The following is a 14,612-nucleotide window of genomic DNA, read 5'->3' as shown; positions in this document are numbered from 1 at the left end:
CCAGAGGCATTCCCGCTTGCTCGTCCAAGCCTCTCCTCTCTCCTTCCATCACCATGAGAACATGCATGGGCTGATGACAGAGCAGCTCCACAGAACAGCCCGAGGGAACATCTCCACAGAGCAGCTGCACAGAACAGCTCCACAGAACAGCTCCACAGAACAGCCCGAGGGAACATCTCCACAGAGAAGCTGCACAGAACATCTCCACAGAACAGCTCCACGGAACATCTCCACAGAACAGCTCCATGGAACATCTCCACAGAACAGCTCCACGGAACAGCTCCACAGAACAGCCCGAGGGAACATCTCCACAGAGCAGCTCCACGGAACAGCTCCACAGAACAGCTCCACAGAACAGCTCCACAGAACAGCTCCACGGAACAGCTCCACAGAGCAGCTCCACTGAACATCTCCACAGAGGAGCTTCACGGAACATCTCCACAGAACAGCACCACAGAACAGCTCCACGGAACAGCTCCACAGAACATCTCCACAGAACAGCTCCACAGAACAGCCCGAGGGAACATCTCCACAGAGCAGCTCCACGGAACATCTCCACAGAACAGCTCCACAGAACAGCTCCATGGAACAGCTCCAGGGAACATCTCCACAGAACAGCTCCACGGAACATCTCCACAGAGCAGCTCCACAGAGCAGTTTCACGGAACATCTCCACGGAACATCTCCACAGAGCAGCTCCACGGAACATCTCCACAGAGCAGCTCCACAGAGCAGCTCCACGGAACATCTCCACAGAACATCTCCACAGAGCAGCTCCACGGAACATCTCCACAGAACAGCTCCACGGAACATCTCCACAGAGCAGCTCCACAGAACAGCTCCACAGAACAGCCCGAGGGAACATCTCCACAGAACAGCTCCACGGAACATCTCCACAGAACAGCTCCACGGAACAGCTCCACAGAACAGCCCGAGGGAACATCTCCACAGAGCAGCTCCACGGAACAGCTCCACAGAGCAGCTCCATGGAACATCTCCACAGAACAGCTCCACAGAGGAGCTCCACAGAACAGCTCCACAGAGCAGCTCCACAGAACAGCTCCACAGAACATCTCCACAGAGCAGCTCCACAGAACATCTCCATGGAACATCTCCACAGAACAGCTCCACAGAGCAGCTCCATGGAACAGCTCCATGGAACATCTCCACAGAACAGCTCCACAGAGCAGCTCCACAGAACATCTCCACAGAGCAGCTCCACAGAGCAGTTTCACGGAACATCTCCACGGAACAGCTCCACAGAGCAGCTCCACGGAACATCTCCACGGAACATCTCCACAGAATAGCTCCATGGAACATCTCCACAGAGCAGCTCTACAGAGCAGCTCCACGGAACATCTCCACAGAACAACTCCACAGAGCAGCTCCACGGAACATCTCTACGGAACATCTCCACGGAACAGTTCCATGGAACAGCTCCATGGAACAGCTCCACAGAACATCTCCACAGAACAGCTCCACGGAACATCTCCACAGAACATCTCCACAGAACAGCTCCACAGAACAGCTCCACAGAGGAGCTCCACGGAACATCTCCACAGAGCAGCTCTACAGAGCAGCTCCACGGAACATCTCCACAGAACAACTCCACAGAGCAGCTCCACGGAACATCTCCACGGAACATATCCACGGAACATCTCCACGGAACAGTTCCACGGAACAGCTCCACGGAACAGCTCCACAGAACATCTCCACAGAACAGCTCCACGGAACATCTCCACAGAACAGCTCCACAGAACAGCTCCACAGAACAGCTCCACAGAGGAGCTCCACAGAACATCTCCACAGAACAGCTCCACGGAACAGCTCCACGGAACATCTCCACAGAGGAGCTCCACTTAACATCTCCACGGAACATCTCCACAGAACATCTCCACAGAACATCTCCACAGAACATCTCCACGGAACATCTCCACAGAACATCTCCACAGAACATCTCCACAGAACATCTCCACAGAACATCTCCACAGAACAGCTCCACAGAGGAGCTCCACGGAACAGCTCCACAGAGGAGCTCCACATAACAACAGCTCCACGGAACAGCTCCACAAAACAGCTCCACAGAGCAGCTCCACGGAACATCTCCACGGAACATCTCCACAGAGCAGCTCCATGGAACATCTCCACAGAGCAGCTCCATGGAACACCACGAGGGAGCAGCTCGACAGAACAGCACCATGGAACACAGGAGACAGGCATCGGGCTGAGGCCACCCTAGAGCAGCTGACAGCCAGCCGAGCTCCCGTTCTGAGAGCAAGCCCAGCAGAGCCCCCTTGCAGACCCTCAGACCTGTGAGCAATACACACTATTGTTTGTTTATGCCACTGAGATTTCACGGTCGTTTGTCACACGGCATCATTGTGACAACAGGTAAGCGGTGGAGTTGGTGCGATTGGCCCCCAAACTGTAACGCACTACACAATTATCCACTAGTGCAGTCACGGAGATTGCACATGTACAGTAATGTAGTGACAGCAATATGGTCTAGGAAATAGTGGAGCCCATGAAAACATCTCATTAAGTCCTTATTCAGAGTCATGGGATCGAAGCCTGAGGTGGATGGGGCCTTGGATTGGGTCTGATCCACCCTCTACCTGTGTTTGAAGCCTTTTTTTTCCTCAGCCACATTGACTCTCCTGGGTGCTAACAGGCTTATTCCATCTGGCACCTCCGTGCTCTAACAGGTATAAGACTCCATCCTCAGCCCCTGCCCTCTCTCTGGCTGTCCCGTGTGACACCCCAGGACGCTGGGTCCAGTCCCATCCTTCTCAACAGGCCACTTCTCTGTCGTGGCACCTGTCGGTGACGCTCTGGTCACAGGGTCGCCGTGTGACCTATCATCTCTCCAGGCGCCTTCAGCGGGCCGCCGCTTTGCAAACTCAACGCTGCTAACGCGGTATGCTTTCCCACATTCCCTGCACACGGCCTTCATCTCAAAGACCAGCTTGGCACACACACGGACACCCTTCTGAACACACGGGGCTGGTCTGCAAAGCTCACTTCCGAAGGAGTGGCGCGCCACGAGGATAAATTGGAAGGGAACCCAAGCAAGCTGGTTCTCATTTTCTAAAGGAAGAAGTTATTTAGCCTGACTTAAACTCCGCCAGGCCCCTCACACAAATGATCGCCGAACAAGCTTCTGCTTCTTACCACGGGCTGCGCAGAGCCGGCCCGCTCCGCCCCGCGCCGGCAGGCGCCCGGCCCCTTCTCGGTGTCGCGTGGAGCCTGTGCCTTGGCCGCGGGAGGGTCGTGTGTTCTCTGACCTGGAAAGGGCAGGAGGAGGTGCCTGTCTAGAAAAGTGACAACTCAGACATGACATCCATACAGAACCGTTACGGCTGTCACATTTCTCTCTTCGCTTTTCTCAGCAATTAAGGTTTCCATGAGCCTCCCACTCCTTTTCAAACCCTGCTCGGGAGGCGCTTGTAATGAACCCCCTTGACTTCCCAACACGTCTTCTCTGTCAAATACTGTTACCTCAGAAAAGTCCCCTCCTGAATTCCCCAGCACCCTTTCCTGGCGAGCTGTGATGATCAACGAAACCTTCTCCCCCCCTGTCTTCTGTGTCTGAACTCCGGTCCAGCACCGCCGCCTCCGGGAAGCCCTCCCAGCACACTGCCCCAGCCTCATTGCGGTGCCCTATCTCTGGGCTCCCCCAGGCCCCCTCCCTTCTCTCATCACGTCTCCCACGCTGTCTTGCCGTCACCAGTGTCCATATCGTCTCCCACACTGAGCCTGTGCAGAGAACAGGTCGGGCCATGGCTAGCTGTGCCCCGGGTCAGGACCAGGCTCATTCACACTCGCAGCACCTGAATTGCTCCTGCTAAGCCTACAGCAAGCATCGCCTTGGCGCCTGTCTCGTTAGCCTCACAAGGAGAATAAGGTGCATGACTGGCCTGGAGACAGCCGCATGGAGTCCTCTGGAATCATCCAGTTATCAGATCCGTTTGGGTGCTTGGTACGGGGCTGGATTTGTACTGAGCCCTTTGGAAATACAAAACTAGGTCCCAAACTAATAGAAAATAATACTGAATGTCAATGTACTTGAGAAAATTTAAATAAAGAACGACAGTAAAAAATGTAAGTAAATAAATGAAACTGGGTCTCAGACAATGAAAAACACATTATCTAGCTGGGTGTTTAAATATACGCCTATAAAACACCGATGAACTTGACATCGGCGTGTAGGCGTGCCGAGGAAATCACAGAGGGAGTGATTACCGAAAAAGGAGAAGAGTTGGGCGGATTTTCAAGGCCACATCCCACAGGAAGCCTGTGGGTCAGGGAGGTGGGAGCTGATGGAGGGAGAGGTGGAGGGAGAGGGGTCGCCAGAGGCGCAGAGGCGGCCGCGGTCTGCTCAGGCTGAGGGAATAGCGAATAGACTCGCCTGGCTGGGTCAGAGGCCCTGTGAAGAGGAATAATGGGAAATTGGTTCCAAAATCAGACCAAATTATCTTCATTTTCCCCCAATAAATAGAACCATCCAAGTCACCCCTTTGAAGAGGCCATGAACCCCACGTCCTCAACAGGAAGCGGCATCCCCAGGGGCTGCGCGGTTAGCGTGGCTGCTCCAGAGCGGTGTTCACGGTGGCTAAGCAGAGGCTCTCCCTCCAGTCTCCTCATCTGGTTCCACCGCCAGGGCCGCCCCTGGGCGCCACGCCCGGCACGCACTCCCTCAAGCACCAACTCCTCCCTCCGAGGAACAGGTTTGCTCTGATTCTTCTCCTCCCGCCCGCCCGGCGCGCTCTCGCCCATTTCTTCGGGACAGCGTTCTCTCAGGGCTTCCGTCAAAGCCCAGGCCTCGGGGCCTTTGGTTAAGCACATTCAATCGCGTGGGCAGATGTAAAGGGAGGAAAGAAGACGGGTCTGGAGGGAAATGGGGGGCTTTGAGAGCCTCTTCAGCGTCTCTGCTCAGGGGCGGCGAGTTGGCGCCTCCCCCCAGAACCCTTCCTGTGCGCCTCCCTCTGCTGGAAACAGGCCTCGCTCTTCTGGTCGAAGTGCAGAGTGGAGATCGTGGCCGCGCCAACGGGGCCCAGTCCAACTCGGCCTCTGAGCCGGACTCCCAGCAGCCCTGAGGCGGCTCCCAGACGGCACAGCCGGGAACCCCTCAGGGCGCCCAGTGCTCCTGCCCTCTGAGCAATCCCGAGCCCCGCCCTCCTGTGGCCCTTCACTGCTCTCCTCACCAGACACTGGCGCTCCTGCCACCGCCCCCAACCCAACACAGGCTGGGCCACCGCCCCCAACCCAACACAGGCTGGGCCACCACCCCCAGCCCAACACAGGCTGTGCCACCGCCCCCAACCCAACACAGGCTGTGCCACCACCCCCAACCCAACACAGGCTGTGCCACCGCCCCCAACCCAACACAGGCTGGGCCACCCCCCCAACCCAACACAGGCTGGGCCACCCCCCCCAACCCAACACAGGCTGGGCCACCCCCCCAACCCAACACAGGCTGGGCCACCCCCCCAACCCAACACAGGCTGTGCCACCCCCCAACCCAACACAGGCTGTGCCAGCTCCCCCAGCCCAACACAGGCTGTGCCACCACCCCCAACCCAACACAGGCTGGGCCAGCTCCCCCAACCCAACACAGGCTGGGCCAGCTCCCCCAGCCCAACACAGGCTGTGCCAGCTCCCCCAGCCCAACACAGGCTGGGCCACCGCCCCCAACCCAACACAGGCTGTGCCACCACCCCCAACCCAACACAGGCTGGGCCACCACCCCCAACCCAACACAGGCTGTGCTACCGCCCCCAACCCAACACAGGCTGTGCCACCACCCCCAACCCAACACAGGCTGTGCTACCGCCCCCCAACCCAACACAGGCTGTGCCACCCCCCCCAACCCAACACAGGCTGTGCTACCGCCCCCAACCCAACACAGGCTGTGCCACCACCCCCAACCCAACACAGGCTGTGCTACCGCCCCCAACCCAACACAGGCTGGGCCACCCCCCCCCCAACCCAACACAGGCTGTGCCACCACCCCCAACCCAACACAGGCTGTGCCACCGCCCCCAACCCAACACAGGCTATGCCACCCCCCCCAACCCAACACAGGCTATGCCACCACCCCCAACCCAACACAGGCTGTGCCACCCCCCCCCAACCCAACACAGGCTGTGCCACCACCCCCAGCCCAACACAGGCTGTGCCACCGCCCCCAACCCAACACAGGCTGTGCCACCCCCCCCCCCAACCCAACACAGGCTGTGCCACCGCCCCCAGCCCAACACAGGCTGTGCCACCGCCCCCAACCCAACACAGGCTGTGCCACCGCCCCCAACCCAACACAGGCTGGGCCACCACCCCCAACCCAACACAGGCTGTGCCACCGCCCCCAGCCCAACACAGGCTGTGCCACCCCCCCCCAACCCAACACAGGCTGGGCCACCCCCCAACCCAACACAGGCTGTGCCACCGCCCCCAACCCAACACAGGCTGGGCCACCACCCCCAACCCAACACAGGCTGTGCCACCCCCCCCCCCCCAACCCAACACAGGCTGTGCTACCGCCCCCCCCCAACCCAACACAGGCTGGGCCACCACCCCCAACCCAACACAGGCTGTGCCACCACCCCCAACCCAACACAGGCTGGGCCACCACCCCCAACCCAACACAGGCTGGGCCACCACCCCCAACCCAACACAGGCTGTGCCACCTCCCCCAACCCAACACAGGCTGTGCCACCTCCCCCAACCCAACACAGGCTGTGCCCGCTCCCCCAACCCAACACAGGCTGGGCCACCACCCCCAACCCAACACAGGCTGTGCCACCACCCCCAACCCAACACAGGCTGTGCCCGCTCCCCCAACCCAACACAGGCTGTGCCACCACCCCCAACCCAACACAGGCTGTGCCACCACCCCCACCCCAACACAGGCTGTGCCAGCTCCCCCAACCCAACACAGGCTGTGCCACCACCCCCAACCCAACACAGGCTGTGCCACCACCCCCAACCCAACACAGGCTGTGCCACCGCCCCCAACCCAACACAGGCTGTGCCACCCCCCCCAACCCAACACAGGCTGTGCCACCGCCCCCAACCCAACACAGGCGCCGCATCATTCGCCTTTGCTCCCCACCCCCAACGTGTGTCCTTGAGCTGTAGCTACAACAGAGAGCTTGCACTTGAACTCCTCTGCGGCATCCTCGCGTCCTCCTGTGAGCCAGCAGCCTGGGAGACCGGGTCAGGGAATGGCTGTTGGGCCTCGGTAGGTGGACTGGGACAAGGACTCCAAACAGGTCTTCATTCACACATGTTTTCTCACCTGAAAACAACTGCAGCGTTCCCCCAGCGAATGCTGCGGGCCCATGGCCTCGGGTCTGCTCGTGGACCTGACCCAGGGACCCTCTCTGAACCAGGAAATGGACATTAAAAGAGCTTAAATATGCCGAAACCGGTTTGGCTCAGTGGATAGAGCATCGGTCTGCGGACTGGGGGGTCCCAGGTTCGATTCCAGTCGGGGGCATGTACCTTGGTTGCGGGACATCCCCAGTGGGGGGTGTGCAGGAGGCGGCTGGTCAATGTTTCTCTCTCATGTGTTTCTAGCTCTCTATCCCTCTCCCTTCCTCTCTGTAAAAAAATCAATAAAATATATTTTAAAAAATTAAAAGAGCTTAAATAAATTGTCTGTGGTCAAGCACGAAATAGTGTGTGGGAAAAGATTGGAGAACAACATTCCCTAGGCCCTTGGCCATAAAACAAACTAAATCTCAGAGGGATCAAAGAGTTAAATGAGAAAAATGAAACCGTTACCAAAAGGAGAAAATGTAGCGGCTGAGTTGCCTGATCTCAAGAGGAGGAAAGCATTTGGGGCATAAAAACACTGGACAAAATCACGAAAGAACAAACTTTCACATGTCACAAAGCCAACTACAAGGCCAACAGCAGCCCTGGCCAGGGTGTCAGCTGGTTGAGCGGCGTCCAGTGCACTGAAGGGTTGCTGGTTCGATTCCTGTCAGGGCACACGCCCGAGTTGCAGGCTTGATCCCTGGGAGGCAGCCAATGGAGGTTTTGCTCTCACATCGATGTTTCTCTCTCTCCCTCTCCCTTCCTCTCTCTCTAAAAACCCATACAAATATTTAAAGTTATCTACTTAAAAAAACTGAAAAGCAAACCACACTCTGAGGGGAAATTGCCAGAGAAACGGCCAGGCTGTGGTGGCACAGCCCTGCGCAGTCCTGGTCAAAGCTGCGCCATCTCCAGAGCACGGGACGCTGCTCCAATGCTGAGCCAGGGCCAGGGCCACCAGCAGCTGGAGGCCAGGCCCAAAGGGGTCTGAGCGGCACCTGGCGGCACCTGCACAGAACACAGGCTGCAGCGCACCCCAATGCTCCCATCTCGCGCAAGTAGGCACTTTCCTTTTCTTCTTCATCTGTCTTCCCAGTGTTTGCAAAAAGCATATTAATAGGAAAGGTTTCCTACTCAGAACAAAAGATGATTTAAAAATGAGGATCCTGGAGGGATTTCCGGGTTCCTTCATCTTGCTCTCACGAGGTGACAGTGCTAAGGTGTCACAGGCTCTCCGGGCTCTGTGTGAGGACGTTACCTTCAGAACAAGACGCGGCTCTCGGTTGCTCACGTGCACACAGACCATGTCTTCGGTTCACTTCCCGAGGGTTTGCTCCCTTCAAGGTGAATGGAAGTCTCCCATTTCTCTCTCACAACGACTGCATTGAGGGGGGAGAGAAAGAACTGGGGGGCTCCCACCTGCTGTCCGCCGCCCGCAGGGCTGGGCGGGTTCTGTAGCATCGCCTCACCTGTGGTAGGTTCTGTCACTACCACCCAATCGAACAGGTTCAGAGTCAAGTCCGTTGTCACACGTAGAGGCAGAGCTAGAGACAGGACTCGCTCCAGGTCTCTTAGCCCCAAAGCTTGGCTCGTCTGTCCACACCCTAGTCCAGTGATGGGCAACCTTTTGAGCTTGGTGTGTCAAACTTCGCCAAAAAACTGAGCATAACTCGGGTAGTGTGTCATTTTGAGGAAAAAACTAACTCCAAGACTCTAGTTGCAAATGTTTCATCCTCAGGAGCAGCAAATGTTTCATCCTCGGCATGCGGCCGCGTGTCATCAGAAATGGCTACACGTGTCAGTGCTGACACGCGTGTCATAGGTTCGCCATCACTGGTCTAGTCCTTCCTCAGACCTCAGCCCGCTTCACAGACCTCGCACACCATTTCCCTCCGTGCTCTGAGTCGGGGGCCCTGACTTTAGACGCCTGTTCTCTTTAAAATGAGAGAAACACGTGTTGTAAAGCAGAGGGCATTGGACGGAGCACGCCTGTCCCTGGCAGCACACAGTCCCAGCGGGGAAACGCCAGGGGCGCGTGATGGCTTCACTCGCCAAGATTGCCCCGCTAACCGCACGCTCACCGGGAGGGATAGGCTTTGGGAGTTACGGGTCAGATCAGGAGAGAATCAAGAGCGGCTTCAGGTGCAGCCTTCACGTAAGGACCCGGGAAGTTCATTGCCAAGAGTTCCCCGCGCAGCCAGGGGCGATGAGCTCACACCTGTGTGCTCCACGTGGCTGAGCCGAAGGTCCGTGTCCACGGGCTGTGTGCATCTCATCAGACACACACGTGGACTGGTTGGTTCTGGAACCCCATCTGCTGGGGCCAGACCTGCAGGTACCAGAGCAGCTTCCTCCCGGTCACCTTGAGAGCAGCCCTCGGAACCCTTCCGGAACGGTCAGCTCAAACAAGCCGTGTCTAAGGCCCCAGCCCGCGAGGCGTGTTTACTGCAGCACCTAGTTCTCCAGGGGAACTTACATTATTGCATTGTCCTGTATGGCTAGTGCACATCCTATATAATAAAGAGGTAATATGCAAATTGACTCTCATGCCCTCACACAAGATGGCCGCCCCCATGTGGTCAAAGATGACCAGCAGGGGAGGGTAGTTGTGGGCGATCAGGCCAGCAGGGGAGGGCAGTTAGGGGTGACCGGGCCTGCAGGGGAGGGCATTTGGGGCAATCGGGCCGGCAGGGGAGCAGTTAGGTGTCAATCAGGCTGGCAGGGGAGGGGTAGGGGGTGATCAGGCTGGCAGGCAGGTGAGCGGTTGGGAGCCAGCAGTCCCGGATTGTGAGAGGGATGTCTGACTGCCGGTTTAGGCCTAATCCCACAAATTGGGCCTAAACTGGCAGTCAGACATCCCCCGAGGCGTCCCAGATTGGAGAGGGTGCAGGCTGGGCTGAGGACAACCTCCCCCGCCCCCGCGCATGAATTTCATGCACCTGGCCTCTAGTTTTATTAATAACTCAGAACTACTCCAAAACCAACGGAAATAACAGCTGGGGAGCTTTGCTGCCGTTCCCACAGGTCAGGCACCCCGTTAACTGTGTGGCCTGCATAGCTCATTTATGCCCAAAACTCCCTTCAACATAAGACATGATCGTCTCCAGTTCACAGATGAAAGGGAAGTGAAGCTCAGCGAGTGGCCAGTGTCGCCCCTGCCTCCCAAGCTCGCGTCTGAAGCGCCAAGCCCTCAGCCGCCCGTTCCTGAGCACACAGAGATTTACAGGAGGCGATGGGCGCCGTGAAGGGCGATGCTTCTGTGGCCGCTAACGTGGCCCTGGGTGAGCGCCTGCTCTTGCTGCCTGGGGTGCAGACCGCCCTCCTTCGGCAGGACCCTGTGGGGTTTTGTCTGCAGCCCCACAGAAAAGGCCAGGCTCAGATGGTTCGTTCCCTTAAAAAAAAACCTCTAACCTCCTGCCAGATGCTATCCACTGGCAATGTAAGAGCATCACCTGAACTTCCTCAACAGGAACGCCAGGCCCTCCCCTGAGCTCGGCTTCGTGTAAAATTCCGATAAATAAGACAAGGAGCACCAGGTGGTGGGGAATGGGGAGCTTTGGTACATGCGGAGGAGAGTTGCCGTGAACGTGCAGCATCCAGGGAAGCTGGGTAATTCTGTCGGAGGACAGCAAGCAGAACGTGAACTGGATGGGAACTGAATGGGGTCTTGGAGGGTGGGCGGGAGCTACAAAGCCAACGTTGGAGAAACAGGCCCGAGGGGAACTGTGCCTTGTGCCGAGGCTCCGAGGCTCGGGGCTGGAGTAACAGTGAGCTCGGGAAGGAGGTGGGGGCAGAGCTACCGGCTGCAGGTCACCCTGGTCCGTCCACGGGGAATGGTGAGCCCCTCACATGGAGCGTGGGCGGGGAGCGGACGCCTGGAGCAGGGTTGTGGCGGGGAGGCATGAGGGAATGTGGGGGGGCGAGAAGTGGGGGCGGGGAGCAGGGGCAGGGAGCGGGAAGCGGGTGGGGGAGCCGGTAGGGAAGCGGGGGCGGGGGTGGGGAGCGGTCGGAAGCTTCCCGCAGAGGCCGGTCCTGGCGCAGGCCTGCGTGCAGCACATGAATAGGTATCTGGGTCTGGGTGGCCTCGGCGCCCTGCATATTCAGTCAGTGACGCTCCTCAGCATGAGAGCAGGACACGTCTAATGCACTCAGTCTCTCTTTCCATGGCAACTAATCACAGTCTCCTCGCAGCTCGCAGCTCAGGAAGATGGGCGCCTGTTTGTCTCCATGGGGAACGTGTCCAGGGCTTACTCTGGGTATTAAACGAGCATCTTGATAGGTTTGGGCTTAATTACTAGTAAATAGAATTGAAATCTGCCAGCAGGTTACTGAAAGCGAAAGTCCGGGCATAATAGGGGGAAGTGCTTCAAAGTGGCCACGTTAAAAGAACAAGACTCCTCTCAAAAACCAGCGCATCGTGCCCCGTGTCTCCGTCTGCTCCGGCCGCTGTAACAAAACACCGACAGCCTGTGAGCAAGTGTCCTTCTCCAGCCCGGGGGCTGGGAGTCTGCGGGCAGGGCCCCCGCGTGGTTGGCTGAGGGCCCAGCCTCAGACTTCCTGAATTCTCACGAGGCAGAGGGGCCAGGAGCCCACTGATGGGCCTCCACCCTCATGACCTGTCACCCCTGCAGAGGCCCCACCTCCCAGCACCGTCACATTGGCCTCTAGGATTTAGCCACAGCGTCTGAGCCCCGTTCACTACGGTAAACCCTGTCCCTGGGTCCCCCGAGCATCTTTCCCCGCCACAAAGGAAGTCTGGAGGAATTGTGGTGCCCCACCCCTGCCTCCACACCTGCACCGCCGCCTCCTCAGCCCCACGCAGCATGGCTGTGCCCCCAGCACCGCGTTAGGGCCCAGTTCTCCCCGTGGCTTCGCTGACTCCAGAGTTACAGAAAGTTACACAAAGTGGGTGAGCAGCCAGCACAGCAGGACGGCGGATGAGGACGTGGCCTCGCAGGGCTGCGTGAAGTGCGTGGAGCCTGCATCACGCGGCACGTGCCCTCGGTTGGCATCGGGCCACTCGGGAATCGGAGCGCACCCAACTCTGCCGCTCCGGCCCAGGGCTGGGTGCCGGCCCCTCCCCTCCAGCAACTCTCTTCCGAGGCTGCTGCAATTCTCTCCCCGCTAAGTTGTTCAGAGGAGGAAGCTGAGGCTCAGCGATGCTAAGCCACCTCCAGACAAGGCTCCCAGGGGGTGGTGGGCGATTTGGAGTAGGCAACAAGGCCAAGGGCACAGGGGAGAACCCAGCCAGTGTTCTGAGCACGAGCTGGGAGAACATGTGTCATAAAGGAAGTCCCCACGTCCAGGGACCATATATGCACACAGGGTCTCCCGAGGAGGGGCGGGAAGCCATGCAGCCAGCCTGCTCCCAAGGACCGTCTCAGCAGCAAAGCGCACGCGCACATGTGCACACACACACACACACACGCACACACACACACCCAGGACTGGTTTCACAACTACAGTAAAGACATGTAAGAACCTTGGGAGACACAGAGCCTGGGTTCAATCCCAGTCCTGCTACTTGGTAACTGTGGGCAGTGTGTTAGCTTAGCCATGTGTTAATACCGGACTGCAAGAGGGAACAGAGGTCACATGCGTGGCGCAGTGTCTGGTGCCCAGTGAGAATCAGCTGGCATGAACCACGATGTGCCAAACCCCAAGCCCACAATGACTGCGTCATCTGTCCCCACAAACCCATCCCTCTGCACCTGGCGGCGCTGCCTGCATGACTGGCACCCACTCACCCACTCAGGAGCCACCCTCAGCTCCAGATCTCATGCACCACCTCCCTCTCCTCCGCCACCGTGTTCCCAGCTCACATTGTTTGGTGCATTTTTATGTTCAAAGATGCTAAGCTGCGCGCTTTAGAAGCTGGCCTGCACGTGGGCAGAGAAATAAGGCGCTGCTATCATTATCTCGCTTTGCGTTTAAGGAAACCGAGAGGTAGAAAGGTGCAGAAACCTGCCCAACGCCAGGGAGAGGGGATTTCACCGGCGATCTGATTTCCAAACCCTGAGGCTTAAATATGGCCCCATGTGGCCTCCACCTGCAGGCCCCTCGCTCCGCCCTCTGGAGTCCCTTTCTAGCTCCTGCTGGCTCTATTCCACCCCTGCCCACGGCCAGGGCACGGCTCTCTGCTGGAGCACACCGCACTGGGGGCCGCTGGCATGGTCGGCCGCCACGGGGGCTCAGGCGGATGGGGACTTGGCCAGTGCGGAGCCTCTGAGCCCACGACGGGCCTTGCGGAGCTGGGAGGGTGGGCAGGAGCACAGAGGCCAGGCAGGAGCCGGGTCCGTCTAGGTGTGAGGCACGGAGGCTGGAGCCAGGGGAGGGGGAGGGGTGAGGAGCGGGATGCGACAGACGTTACCTCACCAGGCACACACACTCCCGGGAAACTGGCTTAATAATTCTGTTACCAGGGCAACAGCAGAAGAATCTGTCTCGGAGAGAACCCGCCGTGGCGTGTCTGCATAGAAGCGCGGCAGCTGTAAGCTAGAAAAATGGGGTGACGGCGAGTGGTCGAGGGACACAGCAAGGCGTGTGGGCCAGGTTCTCACGTGGCACTTCTCTGACCTTTCACCCCTGCAGTCTGGGGCGGAGGGACACTTGAAGCAACCTCCCCAGAAGGACGGTACAAGGTCCATGAAGCAGAGGCTTAAGGCCGTGGACAGAGTAGCCATCCGCCTCTGAGACTGAGACGCACAGCCTAAAGACGTCGGAGGGGGAAGCCGGGGCCGCAATGCCCTCACGGCGCCCTCGTGGGCAAGCGCTGGACGGACAGCAGGCCCCGTGGGAGCCACGGCGCTCATCACGAAGTCAGCAAGCTGGGCTCCCTGCTCCCCCCACACCTGCAGCTTTTCAGAGCGCGGGAAGTGACGTGCTACCGGAGCCCGCGGGGGCAGCGGGCAGCGGGCAGTGGGCAGCGGGCAGCAGGCAGCGGGCAGCGGGCAGAGGGCAGCGGGCAGCGGGCAGCGGGCAGCGGGCAGCGGGCAGCGGGCAGTGGGCAGCGGGCAGCGGGCAGCAGTGCCTGGCCCTGAGAGTACCTATGCTCCTGCCGGGACCACAGGAGCCCGAGCCTCCTCCTCAGAGCCCCTGGTTCACCCCGTTTTCCCGTTCGTCCGTCCGTTGGGGGAAGTCATGATAAAATGGCCATTTATTGCTGGAAGCCAGCCTTTCCCAAACATTAATGGCCTTTTTTTTCCCCAAATGATCCTGGTCCTCTGTCCTTAAGAATGGGAACAGATAACGTTTTCAAAGCTCCACATAGTAAAATGAGGAATACAATAGAT

The 14,612-nt window shown here is 58.5% G+C and overlaps 1 protein-coding gene across 1 annotated transcript in view; it reads right to left on the bottom strand.

Moving 5' to 3' along the window:
- Positions 1–14,612, bottom strand: part of RXRG (retinoid X receptor gamma) — a 138,602-nt gene that overhangs the window by 71,441 nt on the left and 52,549 nt on the right.

The sequence above is a fragment of the Eptesicus fuscus genome, chromosome 22, assembly GCF_027574615.1.
Source record: "Eptesicus fuscus isolate TK198812 chromosome 22, DD_ASM_mEF_20220401, whole genome shotgun sequence".
NCBI classification, from domain to species: domain Eukaryota; kingdom Metazoa; phylum Chordata; class Mammalia; order Chiroptera; family Vespertilionidae; genus Eptesicus; species Eptesicus fuscus.
Note: the sequence above shows the minus strand (reverse complement) of the source record. Positions and strands in the feature narration are given on the sequence as shown.